This window comes from Armigeres subalbatus, chromosome 1, assembly GCF_024139115.2.
Source record: "Armigeres subalbatus isolate Guangzhou_Male chromosome 1, GZ_Asu_2, whole genome shotgun sequence".
Classification (NCBI taxonomy): Eukaryota; Metazoa; Arthropoda; class Insecta; order Diptera; family Culicidae; genus Armigeres; species Armigeres subalbatus.
The window spans coordinates 277,928,372-277,952,926 of NC_085139.1; the positions used below are offsets into that span (position 1 = coordinate 277,928,372).

The following is a 24,555-nucleotide window of genomic DNA, read 5'->3' on the forward strand; positions in this document are numbered from 1 at the left end:
CGGCGATTGCTGGCCCCCGGGACTCCTTCCGGCTAAACCCGGACCTGATTGTTAAGTGGTGAATGAAGCCAAACTTTAAAAGTCACGATTCTAAGGAACATTGCAGTTTTCACAAGCTCTGGCGGTCATATTTTACATTAGGGTAACAAACTATACTATAACAACAAGTTTTTATTACTCTCTAAAATGTGTATTTTGATTGACTGTCTGAACAGTCAAGTATCTGTCTCAGAAATAGTTTTTCAATTTTTAGATCATTAATTAACGTGTCGAAACGTCGGACGAATAAAAACTCGTTCTAATTTTTAGAGATTCTTGACTTCCAAAATTCTTCGATCTTTTCAATTTGGAAATTAGTCTAAATAGATATTAATGAAACATGAGGAGGAACGATCAATTCCAATCCTCGAAATCATCGAATAGAACAGAATAGGTTGGTAGCGTTTATTTCCGACACCCCGAATCGTCGAATGAAACGATGGTTATTCAGTGTGATGAATGGGACATTTGATAAGCAGGAGTGACGACATTAACAGCTGTTCCCTGAAACTCTCGTAGTCGGTTGCCCGACAAAATTATGGCTCATGCAATGTAGCTTCCTTTCGTTATGATCCGACTTAGAAGATTCATCAATCCGTTCGAAAACACAACCGTCGCATGTAATCATCTAAAAGTGAAAACCTTGCATTAATAATTAGAAGCTTTACAATTTCGTTTGACGTTATTTTTTGCCGGTAACAGTAAAATGAGAGATCGAAGGATCGGAACACTACGACTACTCTACAGCTGACCAGAACAACGTTTAATAGACCTAGTACGGGCAGGCAGTGAAACAAGAGACGTTCATCGAATTTAGAATGACGGTACAGTTTTAATTCAAGCGAAAATGCATTTTTGGAAAAATGGTGGGATTCGAAATTTCCATGAGAAATTCGTTCGAGCTTCTAGAATAGAAATCTGCAGAGAAAATGAAGAATTGGGTTACGAGGAGGGGTCATTCACAACGGATATATACAGGTCGATTGCCTTTCGTTCAACACACATGCCATGTCTTCGAAACTCTGGAACACTGTCACTTGGTAATCCAAAACTTACAGTATACGGTATCGCTGCTAACTTTTTTATTTGTAGATTGAATATAATCTGAAACAGAAGAATATTTTATTGTATTTTTGTGAAATCTTACAAAATGAACATTTCCCTCGACATTTCCATTTTTTCCAATGTTTAATTTACGTAACAATTGAACAGTTGCCATAGCAACTCATTAAGGAGTACCAGTCGCTAAACTCAGTACATGAATCAAGGTGTTTTTTAAATGTGGTTGTGTAGTTGTATGGTCTAGTACTTGATGAGCACTGAAAAAACTGGTATTTGTATGGGACATGAACGTCTTAATTAGTCTTTGCTCGGAAGTCTCGGCTCGGAAGCCTCCTTCCAAGATGCTCGGAAACCTCCTTCCAAGAGGCTCGGAAGCCTCCTTCCAAGAGGCTCGGAAGCCTCCTTCCAAGAGGCTCGGAAGCCTCCTTCCAAGAGGCTCGGAAGCCTCCTTCCAAGAGGCCTGGAAGCCTCCTTCCAAGAGGCCTGGAAGCCTCCTTCCAAGAGGCTCGAAGCCTCCTTCCAAGAGGCTCGGAAGCCTCCTTCCAAGAGGCCTGGAAGCCTCCTTTCCAAGAGGCTCAGCCTCCTTCCAAGAGGCCTCGGAAGCCTCCTTCCAAGAGGCCTGGAAGCCTCCTTCCAAGAGGCCTGGAAGCCTCCTTCCAAGAGGCTCAAGCCTCCTTTCAAGAGGCCTCAGGCCTCCTTTCCAAGAGGCTCGGAAGCCTCCTTTCCAAGAGGCCTCGGAAGCCTCCTTTCCAAGAGGCTCAGGAAGCCTCCTTTCAAGAGGCCTCGGAAGCCTCCTCCAAGAGGCTCAGAGCCTCCTTCCAAGAGGCTCGGAAGCCTCCTTCAAGAGGCTCGGAAGCCTCCTTCCAAGAGGCCTCAGAAGCCTCCTTCCAAGAGGCTCAAGCCTCCTTCCAAGAGGCTCGGAAGCCTCCTCCAAGAGGCTCAGGCCTCCTTCCAAGAGGCCTGGAAGCCTCCTTCCAAGAGGCTCAGGCCTCCTTCCAAGAGGCCTGGAAGCCTCCTTCCAAGAGGCTCAGAAGCCTCCTTTCAAGAGGCTCAGGAAGGCCTCCTTCCAAGAGGCCTCGGAAGCCTCCTTCCAAGAGGCTCCAGAAGCCTCCTTCCAAGAGGCTCAGGAAGCCTCCTTTCAAGAGGCTCAGAAGCCTCCTTTCCAAGAGGCCTGGAAGCCTCCTTCCAAGAGGCTCAGAAGCCTCCTTCCAAGAGGCTCAGAAGCCTCCTTCCAAGAGGCCTGGAAGCCTCCTTCCAAGAGGCTCAGAAGCCTCCTTTCCAAGAGGCCTCAGCCCTCCAAGAGGCCTCCTTCCAAGAGGCTCGAAGCCTCCTTCCAAGAGGCTCAAGCCTCCTTCCAAGAGGCCTGGAAGCCTCCTTCCAAGAGGCCTGGAAGCCTCCTTTCAAGAGGCTCGGAAGCCTCCTTCCAAGAGGCTCAGAGCCTCCTTTCAAGAGGCTCGGAAGCCTCCTTCCAAGAGGCTCAGAAGCCTCCTTCCAAGAGGCTCAGAAGCCTCCTTCCAAGAGGCTCAGGAAGCCTCCTTCCAAGAGGCCTCAGAGCCTCCTCCAAGAGGCCTGGAAGCCTCCTTCCAAGAGGCCTCAGAGCCTCCTTCCAAGAGGCCTGGAAGCCTCCTTCCAAGAGGGCTCAGGCCTCCTTCAAGAGGCTCAGAAGCCTCCTTCCAAGAGCTCAAGCCTCCTTTCAAGAGGCTCAAAGCCTCCTTCCAAGAGGCTCAGAAGCCTCCTTCAAGAGGCCTGGAAGCCTCCTTTCAAGAGGCCTGGAAGCCTCCTTCAAGAGGCCTGGAAGCCTCCTTTCAAGAGGCCTGAAGCCTCCTTTCAAGAGGCTCAGGCCTCCTTTCAAGAGGCTCAGGAAGCCTCCCTTTCAAGAGGCTCAGGAAGCCTCCTTTCAAGAGGCTCAGAGCCTCCTTTCAAGAGGCTCAGAAGCCTCCTTTCAAGAGGCTCAGAGCCTCCTTTCAAGAGGCTCAGAAGCCTCCTTTCAAGAGGCCTCAGCCTCCTTTCAAGAGGCCTGGAAGCCTCCTTTCAAGAGGCTCAGAAGCCTCCTTTCAAGAGGCCTCAGGCCTCCTTTCAAGAGGCTCAGAGCCTCCTTTCAAGAGGCTCAGAAGCCTCCTTCAAGAGGCCTGGCCTCTTCAAGAGGCCCAGCCTCCTTCAAGAGGCTCAAGCCTCCTTTCAAGAGGCTCAGAAGCCTCCTTTCAAGAGGCTCAGAGCCTCCTTCAAGAGGCTCAGAAGCCTCCTTTCAAGAGGCTCCAGCCTCCTTCCAAGAGGCCTCAAGCCTCCTTTCAAGAGGCCTCGGAAGCCTCCTTTCAAGAGGCTCAGAGCCTCCTTTCAAGAGGCCTCAGGAAGCCTCCTTCCAAGAGGCTCAGGAAGCCTCCTTCCAAGAGGCTCAGGCCTCCTTCCAAGAGGCCTGGAAGCCTCCTTTCAAGAGGCTCAGAAGCCTCCTTCCAAGAGGCTCAGAAGCCTCCTTCAAGAGGCTCAGAAGCCTCCTTCCAAGAGGCCTCAGAAGCCTCCTTCAAGAGGCTCAGGCCTCCTTCCAAGAGGCCTCAGAGCCTCCTTCCAAGAGGCTCGGAAGCCTCCTTCCAAGAGGCCTGGAAGCCTCCTTCCAAGAGGCTCAGAAGCCTCCTTCCAAGAGGCCTCAGGCCTCCTCCAAGAGGCCTGGAAGCCTCCTTCCAAGAGGCCTGGAAGCCTCCTTCCAAGAGGCTCAGGAAGCCTCCTTCCAAGAGGCTCGGAAGCCTCCTTCCAAGAGGCTCGGAAGCCTCCTTGGAAGAGGCTCCAGCCTCCTTCCAAGAGGCTCAGGCCTCCTTTCAAGAGGCTCAGGAAGCCTCCTTTCAAGAGGCTCAGGAAGCCTCCTTCAAGAGGCTCAGGAAGCCTCCTTTCAAGAGGCTCAGGAAGCCTCCTTTCAAGAGGCTCAGGCCTCCTTTCAAGAGGCTCAGGAAGCCTCCTTCAAGAGGCTCAGGAAGCCTCCTTCAAGAGGCTCAGGAAGCCTCCTTTCAAGAGGCTCAGGAAGCCTCCTTTCAAGAGGCTCAGGAAGCCTCCTTTCAAGAGGCTCAGGAAGCCTCCTTCCAAGAGGCTCAGAAGCCTCCTTCCAAGAGGCTCGAAGCCTCCTTTCAAGAGGCTCAGAAGCCTCCTTTCAAGAGACTCAGGAAGCCTGCTTTCAAGAGGCTTGGAAGCCTCCTTCCAAGAGGCTCGAAGCCTCCTTTCAGGAGGCTTTGAAGTTTCCTTCCATGAGGCTCGGAAACCTTCAAAAGGCATGCGGGTAGCTTGATGTATAACATTAATTTGAATCGAAAAGTTTCACGGAATAACGAAAACTTCAGATACTTTTTTAGAGAGCCACAAATCCTATAAGTTTTGGTTTTTTTTAATAATATATCTTATGAAATAAGATTTATTTTCATTAACAGTGAAGAAAAAGTTTTGAAAGAATTAATTTGAAGGGGTACCTCTGAAGAAAAAGGTTGAGAATCGCTGGTATGAAGGGACAAAATGCCGAAAAGGACTTCCTGCTTCCTCATCCTTTCTTCAAAATTCTTCTTCCTTTTTCCTCTTTCTTTCTTTCTTTTTCTTTCTTTCTTCTCTTTCTTCCTTTCTCCTTTTTTCATATTTATTCTTCCATCCTCCTTTCTTCTACTTTTTTTTCCTTTTTTCTTTCTTCTTACTTCTTTTATCTTCTTCCTTGCTTTTTTACTTCTTCTTTCTCGCTTCTTTTTTCTTCCCTAGTGATTTCTCCTTTTTCCTTCTACTTTCTCTGATTTTTCTTCTTTCTTCTTTTTCTCTTCTCCCTTTTTTCCTTCTTCTATCTACTTGTTTTTCTTCCTTCTACCTTGTTTTCTTCCTTCTCCCTTGTTTTCTTCCTTCTTCCTTGTTTTATTCCTTCTTCCTTCTTCTATCTTGCTGCTGTCTTCCAATTTATTTCATCCCGCTTTCTCCTTCTTTTTCATTATTCAGTCTTTTTTCCTACTTCTTTCTTTTTTCTTCCATGCTTTCTCCTTCCTTCTCCCTTTCTTTCTTCTTTAGTAGTTTTTCCTTCTTCATTATTATTTTTTCCTTATTCCTTATTATTTCCTCCTTCTTCTTTCTTCTTTCATCTTCCTTTATTCATCCTTCATTCTTCCTTTAATCTTCTTCCTTCTTCAGTCTTTCTTCTTTCTTCGTTATTTTTTCCTTCTGCTTTTTTACTTCTTCCTTCCTCCTTCTTTTATGTCAGAAGACATTAATAAGTATCAGAAACCATCCTGACCATCCACCCTTTGAGTAGAACAAAACTTCTTGTAAGTTCAAACAGATGTGTTCTTAGAAAACGCATTTTCACAGTTTTCTTTGAAAATAACATGTTTTGTATAATCTTTGTAAAACTTTATACAACTTTATCATAGAAAATATTTTCGGTATTACCCGGGGTGGGTGCCGACGCAATTATTATACGTAAACACAAACTAAAACATATTAGAAATTCGTACACCCAAGCACTTCAGTGAAAAAGTCTCCAGAAAATACGAATCAAATGTAAATTGAAGGTTCATCATTGATACAGGTACTCGAGAGCCTGTTTCTGCTGGTCTAACTCTATTAATTGCGATATGCAATTAAAACGCAGTCACTTTCGGTGGCGGTGCTGGGTGGCGATTTGTTTTTTAGTTGTGTTATTTTAATTTCATAGTCTACTTCTCGCTTCAATGGTCAGAAAGTTTACTGTCAAGTATGAGATCAGGATAAGATATATGAGTCATACATAAATTACCTTAAATCTTTTTTTATTTGCTGATATCTCACGAAGTGGACGGATTTCGGTGCTCTACGGATCCCCACGGTAGCTAAAAGTTGGGCGTGTTCAACTTTCTTTTCGTTGAGTTGAGTGAAGTTGCATAGACGTTCGAATCGCATGCAAGTCAAGTGACTTGATCTATTCACTCACCCATACAGCTTTCAGCATCAATGTATTTTTGTACGTGCTACATGACAAACATGTATGGTTAAAATTTAAAAACAATAAAAAAATGCGTATTTTTTTAATTTAGTTTCAAGCATTGATTAGGATTTATATAAGTAAATAAATGTTTTCCTCAGCATGTTTTTTTCTCCACAAAGCCCATTTGACTCACTACCATTTCTTGTCAGACACTTTTCACTATAACGAACGGTTCCAAAGACATCGATATCAAAAACACATACGCTTCTTTCAAAAGTTACTCTCGAGTTCAAACGTTCTTTCATCATGGAAAAACACTTAAGCTTTTATATTGAATACCTATGCAAAATTTCGTCCAAATCGTGTCAATTTTCGACAATTTATGGAAATGCTCTGATACAAAGCTTAATTTTTGATAGTTCAATGTAAATTCTAATAATCTTCTTTTTCTTACAGGTATGTTTGGTGAATTATCAATAGAAATCAACAACTGAGGTATGTTAATAATTTATAATGATTGTGATACTAAATGTTATGCCTCACAGAGCACTCTATGTCTCGTCTATGGCGTACTCTATTTGTTACAAAAAAGTAAACAATTTACAGACCATCAATGATTCAAAATTTAAAGCTTACAAAATCTGATACCACGCAAAAAACAACAGGTTAGGCAATCCTACATCTACCCGTAAGTGGTGAATTTGACTCGGATGTGTTAGCAGATGTCGTTGAGCAATTTATCAATAGACTTCTTCGGACGTTACGTCTGTTTGTCTGTATTTAAGTAAAATGTTAATGTACAGAACTTCCTAGTTACAGCAGTTAGGAATTTAGGGAAAAGGACTTTTTGAGAGGGGTTACTCCTATTCTCATCCATAACGTTTATTACTCGATCGCATTTCAATCTAACGGCTTTGTTTTCAGTACAAGGTTGGCATCTGTAAGCTTTCTATTGATGTTTAAAAATTGAAGCCATTTGTTTGCAATGAGGCCAAGTAATAAACATTGGGGACGGGAAAATAGGGCACTACCCAAATGGCCCTCCTTTCCACCTGCTAATCCTACCAATACTCAAAACGCAACGTTTTTGCACTGCAAATCCCCTTTGAGTCCACTCGTTCACCTGCCGAAATGGCGAGCAATCTGTTAGATTAGAGCCTTCCCTTTCACGAAGTCATTTGAAACTGTTGGGTCGAATGACTGACTGACTGACTGTCGGTGAGTTGGCCGGCATGGATCTGGTTCATTCGGTTTTACGCCTCGAAGCGATATGCAAGAGCACAGAAGCTGGATTACGTCGTCCGTCGTCGTCGGTTCTATTTCGGCACATCTTGGAAATGGATGACCAAATCCCTTCTCTAGACGAATTTGATTCCGAATTCGTAAAAGGGTGAAACGTGTCACGGAGAATATTACACAACATGTCCGGTAGAGGCAACCAGTGCCATCTGTTTTGGTTGCTGTGCAACGGTAGATTTACTTTGCATAACTTAAGGCGCACATACACAGCTGAAAAGTGTACAAATGGAATGGAATCTTAATGATTGCCGCCGGTTCGGGAGCTCTAAATGCAGTTGTGGTACACGCTGTCGTAGTTTCCTGGGAAACGTGATTTGGTCACCCAGCAAAAGAACGCATTGGTCCTATTATGTATGTCTACTTTTCAGCGTTTCCCGTGATAGGGATTGCACTATGCTAGAACCGGCAATGAATGCAGTGACAACGAGCAAGCACTATAATAGTTGTAAACCGTCTACTCGCGTTGTGGACGATGCTACTCCAGAACTCTGGGTAGAGGTGTGCACCGCTATCGCGAAACGTCGTTGGGAGTTTTTAGCATCTCGTCGCCAGAATGTTTGAGTCGAAACGCCGCTGTTCTATAATTTTTCTCTGCGAATTCCAAAGTGTTTTCTATATTTATTCGAAAAGAAAACATATGCAAATTCGATAAAAATCCAAAGAAATTCAGCCATCGCAGAGCAAAACTGAGACAAACGCCGCCGCCGACGATTTTCGGACCGGCGCACACCTCCAATTCTGGGGGTGCAGGGGAATGGGCAAAAACATAAACTGCAACAACGTGTCCAGCGGAGCAGAAGCTAATAACGGGAATCGTTGCTTCACGTTTTCCCTTTTTTGGCGAACAGCAACGGCCGCGACAAGCAATTCCCGTCCTATTCTACATCTACCACATCTAATATGAAAACAGAACCATTATTTAAAATCGCACAGCGCAACGTGTTATTCAAGCTAGCCAGTAAGAGTTGCTTGTGGTTTCTGTTCCCAGCCGGAATCGAGTCGATGCTGTCGGTGTTGAAGATGCGGGGGGAATAAGAGTGCGGCCTAAGGGCCGGTCAACTAACCACACAATGTACAGCTATTCGAGAAAGAGAACAGCTAGTTTACTGCTAGCTGGCCAACCTGCATCTACTATTTTGCTACAATGCACTTGCTGTAAATGATTTCCTCGGTGCTGTTGTTGCACTCCGTTCAGAAAAGGAAATTAAATTTTATTTCTTGCTGCCCACAAACAGAAAGACCCGGCTCACCATCAGTGGTGAAACGATAATCACTTTTTTGAAATTGGTCGAAACTGGCCAATGGCAAAAATCGGCTAAGCTAGTCACGTGTGCCGTCGCATTTGGTCACCCGATCATTGCGGGAGGAGAAAAAATGTCACTTGATATATGTACAGGTAAGTATTGGTCAAACAATAGGAATAAAGCGTCCATCAATTGGATGGCCATTTCCGACCGCACGTTATCTTCAAACCGCATCAACCGGTTGAGAGAAATGGGTCTTGTGTATTAACCGGATCGGCACTCGTTTGGGATGACAGACTCCACCTTCACCGTCACCCATCCCCAGGATTGAATTAGGCAAAATCGATTCCCACCTCCTCCCGCATCGTTTCATTGCGTGTAAAAATGCTATTTGCGTTCGCACTCGATTGTTTTCGCATACCCACGTTTCCCTTCAGAGACTGCGACGACTGCCGAACGAAAATAAAACCTGAATTTATTTGCTCTCGAGCCTAACGGCAAAATTACGCTCCCCCACGCACGTACGGTATCAAAACAAGCCGCGCGGTGTGTGTTGTCGTATTCGTTGCTCCAATGATGCCGATAAATAATGCTCAACACTGTTATTCGAGCGCAGATGAGATACGATAGCGCGTTGCCGGTTTTGATGTCGCTGACGACGACGACAAATGTTGAATTTCTCATTTGTTAAAGAGGATGTGCTCGGTGAAGTGAGGGCCAATTTTTGTCAGTGCTGTCAACTGTCAGTGAAAATGGAAGTCAATCCCAAGTCTTTATCTCCGGTTGAGTTCCATTTTCCCCAAGATTGGAACCAATCATCATCGTTCCACCCGACGACGATGAGATTGTTTTCCAATTTCCCCCCAATCCCCGAACGATCCTTTTACCTCTTCGTTCGGTTCACGAGAAATCCATCAGACAGCATTCCTTTGCCATAATCGCACAAAAAGCCCTTATCAGCACCAAACCATCCAAATCAATTTCCCGTCCCGTCCCGGAGAGTCTCCTTCTAAGTAGTATCGAACCAAATAACCCGATTCGAATCTAACAGCTGGAGCAAACCTTCCCGCTCGACCCTCGAAATTTGTTTCGACTAGACTTGGGTTTCCCTTTTTTCCGGATGTGCAGATGTGCAAAAAAAAAAATCGTTGACGAGACAAAGTCGTCGGGAAAGAATGAACCAACTGTAACGGATGTGAATTTTAATCAAATTGGAAACTGTCTGCTTGGGAAAACAGAAAATTTCAATTAATCCACTTCCGAAGCTGGGTGGAAATGTGAAGCGTCTGTTCTTTTTTTGATTCGGTGTCTAGTTCTGTGATGATTTTTGGTAATCGAATGTGATTTCAGTGCCACCAGTCCAGTCGGGCTATGTCGAATCTTAACAACATAAGAACAGATTGACTTTTACATTGCGATTCGATCTGTGCAAAATCTTCGAAAGTTAAACTGTCAAAGGCCAAAAGGTCGAAAGGACAAAAAGTTGAAACGATAAAAGGTCGAAATTATAAAAGGTCGATGGAAAAGATGGTTGAAAAAATGACAATATGTTGAAGGTAATGAAGGTTGAAAAAAAAAATAAATGGGTCAAAAGGTCGAAAGGACGAAAGACCGAAGAGTCAGAAGGTCGACTTCTTTACAGCGCACAATGGTCCGATTAGGAGAAGAGGATCTATAAGGAGATCTGGTGTGCAGAGGAACGGCTCTATCATCACACGGTCGCATATGCTCCTGGGTTTTGCGGACGACATCGACCTTATTCGAATCTATCGCAGAGGCTTTTGCCCCACTGAAGAGGGAGACAAAGTACATGGTGGCAGGTAGAGATAGAGGAAGACCTAGTGGTGTTGGTGCTGAGTTGTTGAAGAATTTGTTTACCTTGGAACGCTTGTGACATGTGACAATGACGTGGACATGAAGCATGAACATTAAAAGAGGCGGACCGGGGAGCTTTCTTGGTTTTCGAGTGAAAAGTGCTGCGTACAATACTCGGAGGGAAACTAGAAAACGGTGTGTGGCGCAGACGCATGAACCATGAGCTGTATCAAGTATACAAAGAAGAAAATATTGTGAATCGTTTAAAATACGGCAGACTTCAGTGGGCTTCAGTGGTCTTATGACAAGGAAAGGAAAAAAACTAATTTTCTCCGTTCTCATACGTTTTGGATACTCGGTGCCTTCAGAGAAGTTGTTTGATAAAAAATGATGATTTTTTTTGGTAAAGTGTTGATTAGGGAGGGAGCACCAGTAGATATCTGGAATAAAACTGTTTTTATTGAAAATTTTATGTGGTTGAACTCTTCAGCAAACTTGTAGAAAACATTATTTCGAGAAACTTTGCCAAAGACATAATTTATTTAGCACATCAGTTTACTCATTAATTTAAATTTAAATCTTTAAATCAGGGTAACCCTTAAACGAATCATTTTTTTTCCTTCTACCTTTTTTTGTTTTCAACTTATTGATTTATTTATTTATTCATTTCTAGGAACTTTTTTCAAATGGGCGTACATGATTCTGACCTTGATTTTTGGAACGGCGACTGTGCTCTTCAATAATACTATTTTGTTGAACTTATGTGCCTAACAGAAGGAATAGATTCCGATCTATCTGGTAGTAACGTTTGTTAAACGAAATGTGCTGAATTGAGAGAATACTAACCGTTTCAAATGCAGTCAAATACAGATTACGCCTATTTGAAAAAGTTCCTAGATTTGTATAATTTTTCATCTGACTTAGTAGTCTACATGAAGACTTAAAACTAAAGATTTGTCATTCGATGTAAAATCGCAGCAAACGTTGCCGAAATCCTCGCGTTTTCGGGGGCACACCACTCGATACAGAAGCAACGTACAACTGTCATTTTTGTTGATTAAGTTTTGCTGCGTCGCAGCATGCGTGAAAAAATAAAAATGACAGTTATGCGTTGCTCTGTAACGAGTGGTGTGCCCCCGAAAACGCGAGCACTTTGAAACTTGGATTCCGTCAGGAGTGACCTTAATTCATTTATTTTTGATTTCTGTTTGTTACATTATTTTCGACATTACAAGTGTTTGGCCATTTGGCCCTTCATCTTTGATTCGGTTCAATAGCAATGGTTACGATTTAAACATAATTTTTAAAGTTTATCTAATGTATCAAAATAGCCTTAAGGAGGCATTGATCAATTTAGAAAATTTGATAACCTAACTACTATGTACACTAATATTTACAATGATTATTTGATAACCTAAATTGGAACTAGCGCCCTAATGGTCGCCTGGTCCGATTGTAAGCAACGGACCATAAACCTTTCCTTACACTCACCAAAGCGCTCGTGTAGAGTTTTAATACCGGCCAGACGATGGATCTCAGAAGTTCGTGTCCTGGGAGGGGTGTACATGATCATTCTCAGGAACTTGTTTTGAACTCGTTGGAGTTCCAGATGATGAGTTTTTGCGCAGCTCTCCCAGACCGGCATGTCATATTCGATCACTTCGCCGCGTTGATACATAGATCTTCCAGCTGGTGAGGTACTCTGTCAGATCATCCAGGCCTCGTTGTAGTTTTGCCACTAGCGCTCTAATCACTCTACCATTGTAGACGATGGAGGTGTCATCTGCGAACAGAGACAGAATGCCGCCTTCTGGAGGTTCTGGCATATCGGAGATGAACAGATTGAAACGCTGTTGTGCGCATTGGAACTCGCTACGCTGATTGAGACCCGGAATGTCCTTGCCGACAGGTAATTGTTGATGATTTTCACCAGGTAGCTGGGAAGATTGTAGTGTTGTAGTTTGTACACCAGGCCATCATGCCATGTCGACATCGTCAAATGCTTGACGACATCGAGTATGGCCATGGCGGATGTTTTTGAGACTTACTTGTTCCGTCTGAGGACATTTGTAACTCGAGTCAGTGGGTGTACAGTTGACCGACCGCGTCGGAAACCAAACTGTTCCTCGAGCAAGATGTTGAGATTTTCGGCAGACTCAAGTAACCGGCGATGAATAGCTTGGATAACCCTGAGAGAAGGCTGATGGGACGATAACTTTTGGGGGAGGAAGAATCCTTCCCAGGCTTCCGGATGGGGATGACTTTCGCTGACTTCCAGGACGATGGGAAGTAGCTGAGCCGGAGACACTGATTAAAGATCAGCGAGAGGTGCCCAAAGAACGGAGCACCCATGTGTTTGAGCTCGAGATTCAGGATGCTGTTTGTGTTTGCGTAGTTTATGCTTTGAACTTGCTCATATAGCAAAGCTCTTGGCCGGAGTGTTCGAGAAGGTGCGTAAAGTTGATTCCTGGCTAGTAAATCGGGCACGTCGTACTTCGGTAGCAAAATTTTGGCGATTAAAACTGCTTGCGCCACATTTCTCCGTTTGCTAAGGGTATCCAGTCCCAACAGGCGACATCGATCAGCGTATGGCGGCAAATTGATCGGGTCCCTCCAAGGGAGATGGCGCAGTGCGTTGCGGACGAACTTATGCTGAACAGCTTCGAACGAGCTGTCCAAACGGCCTGATAAGGATTGCAAACAACAGAAGCAAATTCCAAATGAGAGCGCACCAGCGAGCAGTAAAGTGCTTTGAAGCACAAAGGATCACGGAATTCACTGGAAATTTTGAAGATGAATCCAGAGATGAAACTTTTTGGACATGTTGTCCATACAAAACGATGTGAAGCTCACGATATTCGTTTCTACAGATCGACCAGGAAAGAAACCATGTTGGAACGGGCTGATATAATTCTTGCATGCCGCCAATAATCTCTAATAGATCAGCGACTCTTTCACACTTTCGAATCAACTCCAAGTGATGTAATACTCCGATAGTTTCTTACGTCGCTTTTGTTTCCTTTTTTAAATACAGGAAACATGGTAGAGCATTTCCATTTAGTAGGAAATTTTTGCTGACGAAGTGAAAGGTTGAATAGTATGCACAGAGGGGTGGCCAAAACATCGGAGCATTTTTTTAACACTGCCGAAGGAATTTCGCTCGGGCCAGCAGAGAAGGACGATTTGATCCTATTAATAGCCGATACAACCATTTGAGTTTCAATGTTAAAAAAGTCAATGTCGATGGCATCGTCAGGTACATCACTAATTGCACGTAAAATTTCAGCTTGTGACGGCGATGCGACTGAAAAGAAGGATGAAAAATGCTCCGCAAACAGATTGCATTTGTCCTCAACATTTTGAGCAACGGAATAATTGAGATGGGAGACCGATTTCTTTCCTCTTAGTATTAACAAAAGACCAAAATCCTTTCGGATGGCGTCGAAGATTCTGCTGTATACGACACACGTACCGCTTGTAGAGTTGCTTGTTATAGCGACGATAACAATTGCTGGCAACTGAAAAGCTTCTTTTAGTAGTAGCACCGTAGTAAGACCACGGAGAGCTCTAGAGTGAGCCCGTTTTATGTAGCGTAGATTAGCGTTAGTCCATGGCGGCTTTCTTGGAGGTTCGCGCTTCGGTACGGAGGCAGATACACAGTCGCGTAGAAACTGTTGAACCGGTTAACAGCAGAATCAATATCCAAGTCATTCAAAGCGTTGCAGTCGAATCGTGACAAACTACGTTGGAGTAGTTGGAAATCAGTCTTGCGGAAATTCAATCCATCGATATCCAAAGAATCGTCAAATCCAACATGACGGCCATTTGCGATAGAAATTTTCAAAGCAGGATGATGGATATCAAGAGAAGCAATCGTATCCAATGCCTCAAAGACCGCACAATAAGGAATTAAATTTTCGTTAACAAATACCAAGTCGAAGAAGCGAGATAGGAAACTGAATATCAAATTAATTTGGGTTAATCCAAGAAAAGCGGTTCCAGCGGAGAAAGCGGCTGGTTGCGGTGGTCGTCAAATTTACGGTATCAGAAAACGCAAACCGGTGGTCAGAAGGTGACCAAACAAGACCGGTTTGATTAAAATTTCCCAGCAGAAGAAGTGAATCAATCAGGTCAGCCAAAGAGGATGCATATTCGATTGCTGCTTAGAATTGTTGAAATAAAAGTTAGAATCTACAGTGCGCCGATAAAAACGTTTCGGGTGGATAGACTTAATTTGACCCAAACAGTCTCAATTGAGACAAATCGCCTAACGCCAATCTGGCAGCAAGCAAACTTGATGATATTGTGGTCTGCAAAGTCACAGCTTTTGGCTTGCCGACTCTTGTCGCTTTTCATGATGTGTTGATGTAAAAATTGACTATTTTTTTGCTATTTTTTGGAAAGATTTCTCAATAACTTTGACAAACATGTTTTTTTTGTCATTATGCACAACTTTCTACAATAAACCATAGTGCTAAAATCATTTTCAAAAAAAGTTATGCCCAAAATATGATTTTTGGGTCATTCGTACAAAACTTGCTCTAACTCGTTGCAAAACCGTTATTCTAATATTGTGTCTTCAGAAAAGATGTTCCAATTCACATTCTTTATAACATTGCAGAGGAGAACCACTGCTTTTGTACATCTGCGTATTTTTTTTATTCCATACCGCCCTTTAAGGTCGATAGATCATTGAAGTTTCTTATCAAAAGAAAGCGCAAGCAATATCCTTCAACTCTTCTGAAGACATTATGACTCTAAAATGTAGTTTTCAAAAACCGCGCGTTTTGGCTTCAGGGGTCAGAGTGGGAAGAGCAGAAGCCATAACACCAAATACAATGAAACTGTGCATGCGGATGCTCAAACTTCATGAAAGTATATGAGAAGATCGAAGAATGCTATTTGAACTTGGAAGTGACTTTCTGAAATTTCAATCAGGGCCGGAATCAGGGGCAAAAATGGGAGTAGCAACGGCCATAACACCAATTACAATGAAATTGGGTAAGCAGCTGCTCAAGTTTTATGAAAACATAGAAGGAGCTCAAAAAATACTATTTCAACTTGAAAATGACTTTCTGAAATTTCGACAAGGACCAGATTCAGGGCCTCAGGGGTCAGAATGGGAAGAACAGGGTCCTAATACCAATGAACACCAATGACCAATGAAAACGTCTTGGAAAAATGTCTTTGTAAGGGCAACTTGGCCACTATATCCCTCGTTACTGAACGTAGGTACTATTGACAGAATATAATCATATTTTTCTTAAAAACCTTTTAAAAAAATTTGAAATTTTTCTTCGGGAAATTAGGGAATCTCTCCGAGAATGTCCTCTGAAATTCTTTTTCGATTTTTTTTGTGTTTCAGATTTTTTTTTATTTGAACAATTAAAAATATTTTATTCTGAAAATTCCGTATGAACTTCCTTTCAAACTACTCTTTTTTTTAGAATATCTCCTAGAATTTTTTTTTGATACTATTCTAGGAGTCCCTTGGAAGATTTCTCCAGAAAGTCAGTCCTTCCGAGGGTCCATCAAGGAATTTCCTCCCGAGTTTCTTCAGGAAATCCTGCAGGAAGTGCTTTAGGGACTCCTTCGGATGCTCCAACAAAAAAATCTCTGGAATTTCTTCCGAAAAAAAGAATTCATCGGAGCGGTTCCTGAGGAAAATTCAAGGATTTGAGGATGAATTGATGGAGAATACAATGTTTTATAAGAAATACGGCAGAATATTCAAAGAGTTCGTGAAGAAACCTCCCGAAGAATTCCTGAAGAAATTTCTGGGGGAGTAGCTAGATGAATTTGTAGACTAATTTTTCTAGGAATTTTCGGGGAATTCCTGAAGGGAAAAAAGGAGAGTTTTCGAGGAATTCCAGAAAGTTCTCCTGGGACATGGGTGGGAGGTGGCTTCAGAGGAATTCCACTTGAGTTTCGGAGGAATTCAGAGAATTTTATAGCTCAAGGCTATTTCTGAATGGTTCTCAAAAAAATCATGAAGAGTTCCTCAAAATTTTTTTAGAAAACTCCAGAGAAAATGTCGGGAGGAGTTTCCAGGGGAATTTTATAAGGAAATACTGTTGGAATTTGTGGGAAAGCAGACGTGAATATTTCTAAGGAAGTTCAAAGGTGAATTTCTGAAGGAATTTGTTGAAGGATTTCCGGTGTATTTTTGTAAGAATTTCTGGAGAAATTTTTGGAGTAGGTTCGGAAGGAAATCTGGGAGATTTTTTGGAGAAATTTCTTGTTTCAAGGCATTTAGAGGATGATATTCCGAAAGAATTCCTAGATGAACTTCTGGAGCAACTTCATAAGAAAATTTTCGAGGAACTTCGAAGGAATTTCTGGAGCTGGAACTTTCGGATAGTTTCCGGGCAGAACTTCTAGAGCATTTTCAGTGAAGCTAAGGTAAAATAACTAATTTTTTATGCATGAAATCTGTTCACCCACGACGTTACAACGCCGCCACTGGCTGAAAATGATCTACATGCGGTAAATCAAGTCCAATTAGTTTAAACCAAATCTAATGTGTAATAAAAAAAACTATTCTCTATAATTGTTATTTCGAGCTTCCGAAATCTGTCACAAAAACAAAACAAAAATACCGACCAAACTCTCATTGGCAACGACGACGACGGATGCCGCGTTGCGAAATTTCAATCCAATTTGATTAAAATGTCAACGGCAGAGGGAAACTGCCGAAGTCGGTCGCAGCGTAGGTCTCGCACAAGTGTAAGCCCTCCTGGTTGAAATTTTATTCTTAATTGCCTTTTTGCCTCGAGTGTCGAGACGGACTTTTTTCCGCCGATTCTGACTCCTCGCGCCATGGAAATTTTCAATGCCAGGCGACAAGTCGTTACTGTATACAGTTGCTGGGATGCTATGCGCTCCTTCGTATCCATCCTGCTCCGCCGGGTTGTCGATTCGGAAGAAAAACAGGATGACAGAAACGCAACATGTTTTTCGAATTTGATTGCCTAGCAATAAGCGAAGGATGGGTGGCCGGTGGACGTGCCTGCGGGTATTTATTGGGATCGTTTGATGTGCTGCTGCTGCTGCTGCACAGGGTCAGTTGCGGGAAGGCTGGATGATTGAACGTTTCGATTCGTTGGGGAAACCGTTACGGCTGGGAATGAAGTTGATGGAAAAACTGATGGATGGGTGATGGCATCCAATGGCATTTATGGATTTTACTCCCTGGAAACGACTAAGTGCCGATTGAGTATTTTCAAAGGGTTGTAAGAAATATTTTAAGGCTTATAAGAAAATAGCTTTGAACTGTAGAATGAATTGTAAACCTGTTTATTGAATTAAGGCCGGATTTATCGTCTATTCTTGTAAAAGAATCATCTCCTTTTTTATATAGAAGCAAGTGGAATGACAACATTTTTTGATCCTTATTGAACTTGCATTTGAAGATCGTTGTGTCATTGCCGATAATCAGTTTGAAGGAACAACGAAGATCGTGAAGCCAACGATCAGTACCAACAAAATGGTTCGCAATGTCTGACTTTTTTGGATGCCCGCAACGTTCATTGAGTCGTTTAAGTACGGCGATGAATGCATTGTTCAAAAGATCGCTGGCAGTCTCCAAGTGGACAGCGTTGATTGACATACATACAAATACTCTGCCGAGTAGCCGTTGAATGTTTGACTCCTCGTTCTACTGTCATTCTAGTCCGACAACATATTTCCTTTAGCGAGTTATTCCAGCTCTTGCTTGTACACTTGTTGTTGCGCTCTCTATCTTCAGTACCATATGGTGCGGTAGCTAGTAACTCTTGTCTACTTTCACACTTAGCTCACTTATTGTTGGTTTCTCCTTCATGTGACCTAGAACGAGCAATTCTTCGAAACAATTGGAATGCTGTTGTTTGAAAACGGATCTCGTACGAAACGTTTCTCCAACGATCTCAACCGTTTGATGGCTGACATAAGAGACTCGCCCAGTGCTGGGTTCGAATCGTTCGAATAATGAAGCGTCCCGAATCCTCACGAATTGTGGAGGATTTGAATCGTTCAGTCGCCGTTTGATTTGAAGGAGTGAGCTGCCGTGGTTTCGGAATGCCATTAATGCCATGCCATTAAAACGGTCGTTTGCTTGAAAATGTCGTTTGGCCGATCTAGTCTTTTGACCGAAAAAGCCGTTTGACAGAAAGCGCCATTTGGGTTGACACTTTTGGCCGTATTACCTGCTCAGGAAATTACACTTTCGGGCGTATACCCATTCTGCCAAATGATATTTTTGTTCAAACGACATTTTCGGTCGTATGATCTATTCGGTCAAATGACTATTTCGGCCAAACGATCTATTGGGGAAAACGTCTTTTAAGGACATACTACCAATTGCACCGTATATAAAAAGCCACTACTCGTTTAATGCTTCCAGTGAGCATTCCGCTCTTTGAAGGAAGCACCACACTAGACAACAGACCAGCATGCAACGTCCATTGACTCTGCAAACCCCTTTTCTTACAAAAAGTTTACGAAAGAGGTGAGAATCGAACCCACGCTACGCAGCACAATGCGAATGAATGCCTGTCGACACTAACTTTAGGGCCCCGAAGCCCGAAGTATTTATCTTTCTGTCGCATGTAGCTTTCCGCCAAATTACATATTTGGACAAATTGTTTTCGACCTAATAACTAATAACCGAATAATAGCCATGTATTCAATTTGGACAAATGAAAATAGGCTCGGAAAAAGCAAAAAATATCCTCAAGAAATTTAAAAAAATCCCCCGAACTATTGTAGAATTTCCCGTTGAAGCTCCAAACAGTTTTCCGTCAAAATTTAAAAGTTGCGCGAATTTTTTAAGAGTTTTATTATTATTATTATTTATTCCGTCTTTGACTGGGTCCTAAAGACTTGTTCTTATAAATTATAAACTATTTATAACAAAACAACATATGTTGTTAACATCTAGACTGCCCACAATCGCATAATTGCCCTATGTGAATAAGAAATCCAGCAAAGGTGCGACTGATATGCGATCATAGGCAGTACATTAAACGCTTCACAATAACAAAATCAAAAATATACAACTTAAAATTGACATTACGAAATATTTAGACTGCAACTAAATATTGAATTAGTGGATTTAGTGGAAGTTTCGAAAAATTCCCTCTGGAGATTCCGAAGAATTTCCTTTAGAAGTATAAGACCTACTTTTGACCCCGGAACCTAAAAGCTCGGGTTCGGTTCGGAGGGAAACCGGCAGCAAACCCAAGACTGCTGGTCTAGAGCCAACGGCAGTCTTTGGGGCGGGTGCTCAAGACCTCTTTTGGATTCCGGGTCTCAGGGCGTACGGACGCTGGGGAGATTTCGGATCTCGGAAACCTATATCGTATGTATTACTTACGGTCAAACAGCGCTTTATTGGGATCCACACACAGGACTGTCGAAAGGGCGGCTTCTTAGAACCGATTCGGTGGTGGAATAGCGACGACGAGGATAGCGATCGTCCGATTGCGGAGACGCTCCAAACTGCACGGACAGGCAAGAACTTCGAGAGATTATTTCTCCGGGCCAATCGGCGGCGAGGAAGGGGCGGTGCTTGGACTTCTCGAAACAAAGACGATGGTGGCGGCCACGTAGGATTACGGCGATGACGGTTATACGATGACGGCTTCGGAATGGCTAGTGCCGGTTGAACGTGGTAGTGGCCCCAAGGGCCGATCGTCGGCTTGATGACCGCTGAATACCTCCGGGGCAGACTGGCAGCGTGGGTTGGAGCTTGGCGAACGCCACGGAATTGATCCCAGCGGAGGTGCGCTGCGATGGCGTCTTTCGGGAAACAGAATGGCGGCTTCGTTGGAGGTCGTCTGGTTCGAGGCTCGTGGAATCCAGTCAGCTCGCCGGTAGCGGGCGTAGTGTCTTTCACTTCAGGGTTTGTGGCAACGGTCTAGTTGCAACGGACGGCTTGCGGCGGCTACGGCGTTTCGATGGCCAGCCAAATACGCTTGGATGTCGGTTATTAGCCCGATAAACCGGGTGATGGATTGCCAAAAAATGTCACGAAACACGACTCGGATTCGATCGTCAACTCACTGACGGGTTTTTAATCCACCTTTCGCAACCGGATAATTAAAAAAACGTGCGTGTACTGCGAGCTTGTTTTTTTTCACTTTTAATTTGCTTTTTTTCCTAGATGCTTCTCAAATCAGGAGTTAACATCAACTGTCTACTCACGCCGTTTTCCAGCTCTTTCCCGCCCAAAACTCATCAATCGATTTCATTTCGATCGCTCTTCATAAGTTCAGTGGATCTGTTCACCCACTCGGCACCCAGATTCTACGTAGCGCACTGGTGCGCTACGCGCATATATCGACTGCCCCGTACCCATGCGCGTCGATATGAAATGACCGTTGCAAATCGAAGGAAACTGAATAACAATATTTGTCCCTATTTTCCGTGATCAATGTTTTAGAATTAGTGACAATTGTTACCCGCCGGTAACAGAAGTTTGAATAAAAATCTAATGAATTTTCAATCGAAATTAGGGAGAATTACGAACGCAATAAAAAAATCACCACGCCGATAACACGCTGCCGCTGGTAAAGTGGCTTTCTGCTTGATGCTGAAAACGCCGCCATCGTTGAAAATTATGACAAAATGCCGCAGCCGACGATTTTCGCACCGGCGCACATCTCTACTTCAAACCGGGAGTATCTGGCTTACTGAGCAACATGCGTAGTGTCTCCACGATCTTTGGAACAATCTGCTACTGATCACTTCCACCGCCTCTTCTTCCAGACACTTCTTTGGTCGAGTCAAAATTTTTCACGTCGGAAAAGCTGCACGCCTTCTTCCGTTTTGCCGGAAAAAGTTGACATTTTCTGTGCAGCAACTGACGAGTGTACACATGCGCCTTCGTTGGTTCTCGCTGCCGATTTTGTCTACCTTGTCGGACTCTTTCTTGCTTCCGATGTGACTTCTACTGGTATTTCTTTCCTTAGGAATTCTTCTTCCTCTGAAGAGCTATCTTTGTCCTCAATGGACTTTCCGGCGATTCTTCCTCCTTCAGTTTTTCTTAGATCTTCGATCTAATGGAGTCAACTCCTCTACCTTTACCATCTCGCGCACTGTCTTACTACTCTTCTACTCATTTTTTGGAATCAATGTCCAAATGGCGCATCGTCCTTGACGCTACCAATTAGGAAACTCTCTGGTTGAAACGATGGACCTCCGATTGACTTTTTGTGAGCTTCTCGGTTGCTTTTGGTGCTGAATGCTTACGGTAGGCTCCTCCAGCATCTCATACCACCGGAGTAACTTTCCCAGTCTGTCCATTTCCCGATTTTGCTTCTTTCTCCTGGCTTCTACTGATCCGGCGCTACAACTTTCAAGCTTCCCTCGCTCTCACCTTCTTGCTCCACTTCTTGGGAAGTGAAATTCCTCTTCCGCTACTGCTTCAAATGCTTCAGCTTTCCTTCCATCTTTTCTCGCAACGAGATCAGTTTCTTACGATGGTCCTTTTCTTCGGCGATCTTATTCTCCAATTGCGCCTGATTCAACTGCAACTCTATCACCCACTTTTAAAACACCATAATGAAGATTTAAAAAAATCACCCGCTTTTACTTTTCTGGTGCATCTCAAACAGCTCTTGTTGAAGATCCAGCTTCATCTGGTGTAAATCCTCCCCTACTCCAGTTTTCGCTTCTGATTTTTCTTCTCTTTTTGCGAGTTTCTTCAACTCGTTTTGAAGCTCGCTCGAAGATCTGGACTCTTTACTTCCACTTTTCTTTCTACAGCACTCTTGACAGCGCCAAGAAACGGTCAATTCGCTGGTGTCAGACCCATTGAAGGAGGTCTTCATCTAGCCAAACACGAGATATGCTGCTGGTGAATTTATGATGTTCATGCTCTGAGCGATTCCGGCTCTGGTGCAACAATCATCACCGAAGCATGTGTAAACAAATTTGGCAACACAAAGAACGCAAAAGCTACTTCAACTTGATTATGATCAGGGATTGAATCAAAAAAAAAAATAAAAATGTTTCACACTTATCATCTCTGTATTCATATACGATATGTAGCATACCACGAGAGACCTTTTTCGCAAGCTGTCATGATAAAGAACTGATTTGATACCTCAGGATAAATTTCGTTTAAAAAGCTCCAACCGCGATGAGCACTTGTTCTGATGTTGCATTTCAACTTGTTCTACACAGCTTTGCGGTCCACAACACAAAATGCGCGAGAACGAAGCGAGAATCATCACTTCTCTGTAAGGCCTTCCTATCCGATTCTGTTTTTCCGCACTTCTATACAAGTTTGATATATTTGTTATCATTGCTTGTTATGATTCGGAACAGTTTTTGCCTTTTCTCGTTGTTCGTTATCTATTAAGAGCGATTCCTGCAAACCCTGATTGTGACTGAATCTGGTCACATATACGTTGCAGTAACCTATGTGGAACATGCGTGCAGCTTGGGTTTTGTTCGAACGCCATTTGGCCGAATAAAACTTTAAGCCGAAAGTCATCTTGCTGAGTTCCATTTTGCAGGCAACGTCGTTTGGACGATAAAGTCGCTTGGTAGACAAATTCGTCTGCCTGAGAAAGTGGTTCAACTGAATGTGGTTGAAAATGCCGTTTGGCCTAAGTTGTCGTTTGCTAGAAAGCGTCGTTTGGCCGAAAATGTAATCTGGCCGAACGGGCAATTTGACCACAAATGTCATTTCCTGAACGGACTGAACGGGAACAAGGCTAAATATGTACAACCGTTGGGCTAAATAGTTCAATCTGCCAAACAACCATTAGCCACAGAGAACGGAGCTTTTTGAAATTTCAACGAGATGGTCTGAGGATATCAAACGAGAAATTCTTCCAAAATTTCACTGATTCTTCGGAATTTACGTTACGTTGAAAATTATAAATCAGCGGCGTAACAGATTCCAAACGACGGCACACCGATTTAAAATTGTCGTTGGCGGCGGCGGCGGCTGGTCGATGCACACCTCTAGTACGGATAGTTCGGTCCCAACAAAGTTCATCCGAGAAGCAGAGTGAGTGAAGGGTACCTACGCCACATAAAGCGACAGAGATCAGATATTCGAGTCCGCCCGCTAGCAAGAGAACGGCGTGTAGCATCTGTAGCGAAGTGAATAATAGGATCTGGAAAACTGATAGGATTGATAGACAGACATCTAGCTAAAATACGATCTGGCGTCGTTCTCGTCCAAAAAGAAACAGTCAACGCGACGACGCGTTAAATTACGCGATGAGCCTTTTCGACCAAGATCTTTGGCGTAGCGGATATGAGTTGGACCAGCAGATAGACGAAAAGTGCGCGGGAAAATAAACTAACCGGGCAGAAGGCTCTCGAAAGTTGATGAAGTCAATACTAAATTTTCAAAACGATTTTTCTGTTTTTGTAAACAAAGATTAAAACGTCGATTTGACGAATCTTATAGCACTCCCACGGAATCCAACACTATCAACACGTAGCTGAAGGCTTCTGGTATCTGGTGGTGGTGTTGATCTGCGTAGGAGTTACATACTTATGGATTCTGTACGCCACCGGAGGCAAAGGGTCGACTTGAAAGATCTCCTTCCTGGGCGATGTCCAGCTATCGCTTTAACCTGTTGCCAGGTTAGCTTTCCGTCAACTTCTTTTATTTTATTATTGAGGTTTCGTCGGCATGAGCCTCTGGGTCTGCCTCTGCTGCGATGTCCTGCTGGGTTCCAGTCTAATTGTTTACAGATTTCGTTTCTGTCCCTACGTAAGGTGTGGCCGACCCAACCCCGCTTCCGATACCGAGTTCCTGTTGATATCGGCCTCTGGTGACAACGACGATGGAGCTCGTTGTTTGAGATAAAGTTGTGAGGCCACCAGGACCCGAATTATGTTGATGTTGATAAACACATGCAGGCGTTGAGTGTTCTCTGATACACACTATGTTTCGTTAGCGTATAACAGCACCGAGTTAGAGTTGAAAATTCGTATTTTGGTGCGTTCACTTATCTGCCTGTTTTTCCAGATATTTTTTAAACTCGCAAAGGCAGCCCTTGCTTTCTTGATCCTTGCGCCTATATCGATCTTGGTACCGCCGTATGACGTAATTTGGCTAAAAAGGTATTGGAAGCTTTCAAAATTCTCCACTGTTTGCTCGGCTACTGTTAAACTGGAAGGCGTCGCCGCGTTTACATCCAACAATTTGGTTTTGTTGGCGTTGATGACTAA

The 24,555-nt window shown here is 43.4% G+C and overlaps 2 protein-coding genes across 13 annotated transcripts in view; one reads left to right on the forward strand and one right to left on the reverse strand.

Moving 5' to 3' along the window:
- LOC134207634 (cation-independent mannose-6-phosphate receptor) overlaps window positions 1-24,555 on the forward strand; it is a 614,852-nt gene that overhangs the window by 201,214 nt on the left and 389,083 nt on the right. The window lies entirely within an intron of this gene.
- Window positions 1-24,555, reverse strand: part of LOC134207633 (protein toll-like) — a 265,471-nt gene that overhangs the window by 142,300 nt on the left and 98,616 nt on the right. The gene's annotated exons all lie outside the window — the stretch shown is intronic.